The following is a 7,181-nucleotide window of genomic DNA, read 5'->3' as shown; positions in this document are numbered from 1 at the left end:
AACACATTGAATTCACCTAGAAATTTTGATTCCATTCGTGAGAATTTTCTATATCCCGAACAATCCCCTCATTACTATTGTGGCCTATTGGGAATTAACTGAATTCATCAAGTTACTGGGATTCGGCTCAAAAAAATTTGAGAAATCTTTAAAAGTACACATATTACAAGAGCCTGCTAATGGGAACTAACTGTTCACAAAGAAAAAGTGTTTCAGTTCGTTAAAACGTTGCTCTATCTTGAATAATACTCTTACTACAAGCGAATCCTAAAGGAAACCTCCTGAATTCCCCATGATACTTAGATTCTGTTTTTTAAAATGTTGCAATATCTTGAAAAGCACTCTCATATAAGCATGTCCCTTTGGGAACTCACTGAATTCGCCTAGAAATTTTGATTCCATTCGTGACAATTTTTCTATATCCCAAACAGTCCACTTATTACTACTGTGGCCTATTGGGAATTAACTGAATTCACCAAGTTACTGAGATTTGGCACACGAAATTTTGATAAATCTTTAAAAGTACACATATTACAAGAGCCTGCTAATGTGAACTAACTGAATTCACAAAGGAACAGTGTTTCAGTTCGTTAAAACGTTGCTCTATCTTGAATAGTACTCTTATACAAGCGAATCCTAATGGGAACCTCCTGAATTCACCATACTTAGATTCCGTTCGTTAAAATGTTGCTATACCTTGAAGAGCACACTCATACAAGCATGTCCCATTGGGACCTCACTGAATTCGCTTAGAAATTTTGATTCCATTCCTGAGATTTTTCTCTATCCCGAACAGTCCACTTATTACTATTGGGGCCTATTGGGAACTAACTGAATTCCTCAAGTTATTGAGATTCGGCTCACGAAATTTTGAGAAATCTTTAAAATTATACATATTACAAGAGCCTGCTAATGGGAACTAACTGAACTCACAAAGTAACAGATTTTCAGTTCGTTAAAACGTTGCTCTCTTGAATAACAAGCTTATTGCATGCGAATCCTATTGGGAACCTACTGAATTCACAATGATACTTAGATTCTGTTTGTTAAAATGTTGCTATATCTTGAAGAGCACACTCATACAAGTATGTCCCATTGGCAACTCACTGAATTCGCCTAGAAATTTTGATTCCATTCGTGACAATTTTCTCTATCCTGAACAGTCCACTTATTACTATTGGGGCCTATTGGGAACTAACTGAATTCACCAAGTTACTGAGATTCGGCTCATGAAATTTTGAGAAATCTTTAAAAGTATACATATTACAAGAGCCTGCTAATGGGAACTAACTGAATTCACAAAAAAACAGTGTTTCACTTCGTTTAAACGTTGCTCTTCCTTGAATAGTTCTCTTTTTCTTTTTTGAAACTAAATACATTTTAATAGAAAACAAAATACAAAATAACTCTTTTCAGAAAACAGAAATATTTAATCCTTTAGCAGACATCAGAACTTGCTTTGTCCTTAGAGCATGGTCGATATTTTTGAGTGTGCACTCATGATTCATCCCGTTCACTATCAACACTGCAGTGAGGTGGAAGCAGGTCATTGAGGGAGAAAAAAGACCAACAAGCCACAAAAAGTTATCTTTAAATCCAGCATTTCTTGTCTATCTTGTGACTTATTCAAAATTACTCTTTATCATAATTTGTTGATGCTGTAGGGCTGGAACCCTAGGTGAATGGCGCAGCGCTGAGGCTCACCCTCTGCCCACCACAGTGCTTCTCCCCAGGGTATAAAGGCTGACAAAAGTGCAGCCAATGGAAGAACCACCTCTGCCACCATCACTGCAGGAGCCCATGCTCAGTCGCTACCTGCCTGCCTGCCCACAGAAGCACAGCATATGGTTATGGTGCCCCTTTCTCCTGATACACTGGGCCACCAGAGTCTAAATTCCCTGAACCTCAAAATTCCAATTATTATAGCCAGTGCCAGGAGTCACTTGCTGCCAGTGCTAGGTTTCTTCTTCTCAATAATAAAATTAATTATATAATAAAAATCCTGGTTTTTCCCCACTTCCCTCAAGGGGCAGCCACAGAAGAGACTGTCTACAGCTGCTATAGGGAGAGTTCTGCAGCTGTCCAGTACACCCACTGGGAAGAGACAGATGCAAAAGCACGATGCCTGCATGAAGCAGGAGGCCTCAGGCCTGGGGGGAGCTTCCCAGCTCTCAACTGGAGTCTTATGCACCAGGGCTGTGTGGAGTGCATGTGGGGTAGGGGAAGGCTCTTTTTCAATCACTGATTCAGTTTTAGCAAGTCCTGGACTGTGACCACTCTTCCAGCCCCACCCAGTCTGCCACCTGGATAAAAACTTAATGTTCTTGATTCTCTTGTGTGATTCCAGTCACTAGGAGGAGGTTGCAGGCCATGAACTGTACACTCAGGACGTTGCTCATCTGCCCAGTGTACACGCCCACAAGCTCCCCAGAAGAGCCGTCAGTTGGTGTGTTGCAGCACGCGCTTCTGATGTCCCAGACGCATACAGAGTTCTCCATGGAGGCAGAAGCAATCAGACCGCTGTCCGGGCTAAAGGCCAGACTGGTGATGCTGTCCGTGTGGCCTCTCAGTTCTTTAAAAGTGTCCCAGAGGCCAAGTCCCACAACTTTAACCACTGGTCCTCACCAGCAGATGCCAAGTACTTACCATTGGGAGAAAAGGAGAGGGAGAGCACGGGGCCTCGGTGACCTGTAAAAAGCCGCACTGAGTTCCCCTGCTGGGCACTCCATAGACGAACAGTTTTGTCAGTGGAGCCGGTAGCTAAGTAGTTTGAGTTGGGGTGGAATTTGACACAGTCCACATCTGCCAGGTGCCCCGCATATATCCTCAGCGGGTACGTCCGATCAAAAGACCACAGCCTGGCGGTACGGTCATGGGACCCACTGGCAAAGTACAGGATGTAGGGGCTGATGTCCACGTCCCACACAGGGTAGGCATGTCCCTGATACAGCACAGTGTTGGTGAAGCTCTCCAGGTCCCAGTACCTGATGGACATATCTTCAGAACAAGAGAGCAGCCCTGAGCTGTCCGCGAGGAACCGTGTGCTATACACTGGGCCACAGTGTCCCCGCAGAATCTTCATTTCCGTGCCTACGTCATCGTCTTCGCTCTCCTCTTCCTCCAGAGTGTCACAAGCCAGCCGGACACGGGATGTGTCCACACGGTGGGGCTCTGACTTCAGTTTTTTGGACCGCAAGCTCCAGAGCTTTATCCAGGAGTTGTCAAACCCAGGAGCCAGCAGTTTGCTGTCAGAGGAGATCTCTGCGGTATTCAGCAGCTGCTCTGTGTTATAGAAGGCGTAGAAGCAGATGGTGGTGAGGGAGGGAGGTCCATCCTTGACCCGCTTGATACTCTCCTGCAAGACCTCCAGGGCAGCCTCATTCTGCAGGATAGGGTTGGGCAAATCTGGTGGCTCCAGGCTGCTGCTTTCACTGCGGGAGGAGCCACCACTGGCATACAGCTGGTAGTCTGTCCTCTTAGCAGGCTGCACGTCCAAGTGAATGTGCACGGCGAGCACCTTGCACAGAGCAGTGTTGTTGTCACTTTGGAGGTAGCGGATAAGGTAGTTGTAACTATCTTCCTGGAGACGGACCACATACTTGTTGTCCAGGAATGCACGAAGCCGGAAGTTTGACAGAATATCCTGGATGGTCTGCGTGGTCTGCAGTTGCTCGATGATGTCCTTCTGACTTGCAATCTGCAGGAACATTCCATGGAAGCGGCTATAGAAGCTTTCCACGGTGCTCTTGGGGCCACTCTAGACCAGGTTGAGGTGGAGGTAGACAAAGAGAGGGTAGAGGAGAGGCATAACTTCATGGCTGTACTGGGAGTCAGAATCAGTGAGAAAGTTCCTCAGTCGTCCAAACTGTACTTCATATTGCTGGGGTTCTGCCTGGCAAGGGGCTGCAGACACCGCATTGGCACAACCAGATTCTGATTGGACTGTGAGGTTGGCCGCCATCTCCTCAGGGGTCTGTGAGAGTCTCAGGCCTTGCTTCAAAGGGCCTTCTGAGTCCACATACTGCAGGCGTTTGAGGTAGCAGGACACTGCCACCTGAACGTGCTCCCTGCGCACTCGTTTCATGACTGAACATCCCAGGTGGCTCCCGCTACCCCGCCGCCACCCCGGCACCCGCTGCTTCCATATCAGTTGCCCGCCGCAGGACTCCGTACCTCGGTCCGCTAGCCGGGTCCCAGCGCCCTACGTCCTGCCACGCCTGGGATTCTCGGTGGCCGCCCCATGACCGCCTGACGGAGCGGGCGCGCCGAGCTAGGCCGTGGACACGCGACGCCGCCGAATAGTACTCTTATTACATGCGAATCCTATTAGGAACATATTGAATTCACAATGATACTTAGATTCCGTTCTTAAAATGTTGATATCTTGAAAAGCACACTCATACAAGCATGTCCCTTTGGGAACACACTGAATTCGCCTAGAAATTTTCATTCCATTCCTGAAAATTTTTCTATATCCCGAGGAGTCCACATATTACTATGGCGGCCTATTGGGAACTAACTGAATTCACCAAGTTACTGAGATTCGGGTCACGAAATTTTGATAAATCTGTAAAAGTACACATATTACAAGAGCCTGCTACTGGGAACTAACTGAATTGACAAAGAAACAGTGTTCCAGTTCATTAAAACTTTATCTATCTTGAATGACAAGCTTATTACATGCAAATTCTATTGTGAACCTACTGAATTCACAATGATACTTAGATTCCGTTCGTTAAAATGTTGATATATCTTGAAAAGCACACTCATACAAGCATGTCCCATTGGGAACTCACTGAATTCGCCTAGAAATTTTGAATCAATTCGTGAAAATTTTTCTATATCCTGAACAGTCCACTCATTACTATTGTGGCCTAGTGGGAACATAATGAATTAACCAAGTTACTGAGATTCTGCTCACGAAGTTTTGATAAATCTTTAAAAGTACACATATTACAAGAGCCTGCTAATGGGAACTAACTGACCTCACAAAGAAACAGAGTTTCAGTTCGTTAAAACGTTGCTCTATCTTGAATAGTACCCTTCTTACATGCGAATCCTACTGGGAACCTACTGAATTCACAATGATACTTCGATTCCGTTCGTTAAAATGTTGCTATATCTTGAAAAGGACACTCATACAAGCATGTCCCTTTGGGAACTCACTGAATTCGCTTAGAAATTTTGATTCCATTCGTGAAAATTTCTCTATATCCCGAACAGTCCACTTATTACTATTGTGGCCTTTTGGTTCTAACTGAATTCACCAAGTTACTGAGATTTGGCTCATCAAATTTTGATAAATCTTTAAAAGTTCACATATTACAAGAGACTGCTAGTGGGAACTAACTGAAATCACAGAGAAACAGTTTTTCAGTTCGTTAAAACGTTGCCCTATCTTGAATAACAAGCTTATTACATGCGAATTCCTTTGGGAATCTACTGAATTCACAGTGATACTTAGATTCCGTTCATTCAAATGTTGCTATATCTTGAAGAGCACACTCATACAAGCAAGTCCCATTGGGAACTCACTGAATTAGCCTAGAAATTTAATTCCATTCGTGAGAATTTTCTCTATCCCGAACAGTCCACTTATTACTATTGGGGCCTATTGGGAACTAACTGAATTCACCAAGTTACTGAGATTCGGCTCACGAAAATTTGAGAAATCTTTAAAAGTATACATATTACAAGAGCCTGCTAATGGGAACTAACTGAACTCACAAAGAAACCCTGTGTCAGTTCGTTAAAACATTGTTCTGTCTTGAATAACTTGCTTATTACCTGCGAATCCTATTGGGAACCTACTTAATTCACCATGATACTTAGATTCCGTTCGTTAAAATGTTGCTATATCTTGAAAAGCACACCCAAGCAAGCATGTCCCATTGGGAACTCACTGAATTCGCCTAGAAATTTTCATTCCATTCGTGAAAATTTTTCTATATCCCGAGGAGTCCACATATTACTATTGCGGCCTATTGGGAACTAACAGAATTCACCAAGTTACTGAGATTCGGGTCACGAAATTTTGATAAATCTTTAACAGTACACATATTACAAAAGCCTGCTATTGGGAACTAAATGAATTCACAAAGAAACAGTGTTTCAGTTCGTTAAAACTTTGCTCTATCTTGAATGACAAGCTTATTACAGGCGAATTCTATTGGGAACCTACTGAATTCACAATGACACTTAGATTCCGTTCGTTAAAATGTTGATATATCTTGAAAAGCACACTCATACAAGCATGTCCCATTGGGAACTCACTGAATTCGCATAGAAATTTTGAATCAATTCGTGAAAATTTTTCTATATCCCGAACAGTCCACTCATTACTATTGTGGCCTAGTGGGAACATAATGAATTAACCAAGTTACTGAGTTTCGGCTCACGAAATTTTGATAAATCTTTAAAAGTACACATATTACAAGAGACTGCAAGTGGGAACTGACTGACCTCACAAAGAAACAGAGTTTCAGTTCGTTAAAACGTTGCTCTATCTTGAATAGTACCCTTCTTACATGTGAATCCTATTGGGAACCTACTGAATTCACCATGATACTTCGATTCCGTTCGTTAAAATGTTGCTATATCTTGAAGAGCACACTCATACAAGCATGTCACATTGGTAACTCACTGAATTCGCCTAGAAATTTTGATTCCATTCGCGAAATTTTCTCTATCCCGAAAAGTCCACTTATTACTATTGCGGCCTATTGGGAACTAACTGAATTCACCAAGTTACTGAGATTCGGCTCACGATATTTTGATAAATCTTTAAAAGTATACATATTACAAGAGCCTGCTAATGGGAACTAACTGATTTAACAAAGAAACAATTTTTCAGTAAGTTAAAACGTTGCTCTATCTTGATTAACAACCTTATTTCATGCGAATCCTATTGGGAACATAGGGATTCACCATGATACTTAGATTCCGTTCGTTAAAATGTTGCTATATCTTGAAAAGGACACTCATACAAACATGTCCCTTTGGGAACTCACTGAATTCGCTTAGAAATTTTGATTCCATTCGTGAAAATTTCTCTATATCCCGAACAGTCCACTTATTACTATTGTGGCCTTTTGGTTCTAACTGAATTCACCAAGTTACTGAGATTTGGCTCATCAAATTTTGATAAATCTTTAAAAGTTCACATATTACAAGAGACTGCT

General features: G+C 42.8%; 1 pseudogene; it reads right to left on the bottom strand.

Moving 5' to 3' along the window:
- Positions 1–2,315: 2,315 nt before the first annotated feature.
- On the bottom strand, positions 2,316–4,084 carry Taf5l-ps2 (TATA-box binding protein associated factor 5 like, pseudogene 2; annotated as a pseudogene).
- Positions 4,085–7,181: the final 3,097 nt, after the last annotated feature.

This window comes from Rattus norvegicus, chromosome 17, assembly GCF_021556685.1.
Source record: "Rattus norvegicus strain SHRSP/BbbUtx chromosome 17, alternate assembly SHRSP_T2T, whole genome shotgun sequence".
In the NCBI taxonomy this organism is placed as follows: domain Eukaryota; kingdom Metazoa; phylum Chordata; class Mammalia; order Rodentia; family Muridae; genus Rattus; species Rattus norvegicus.
This window is presented reverse-complemented; position numbering and strand designations above follow the sequence as displayed.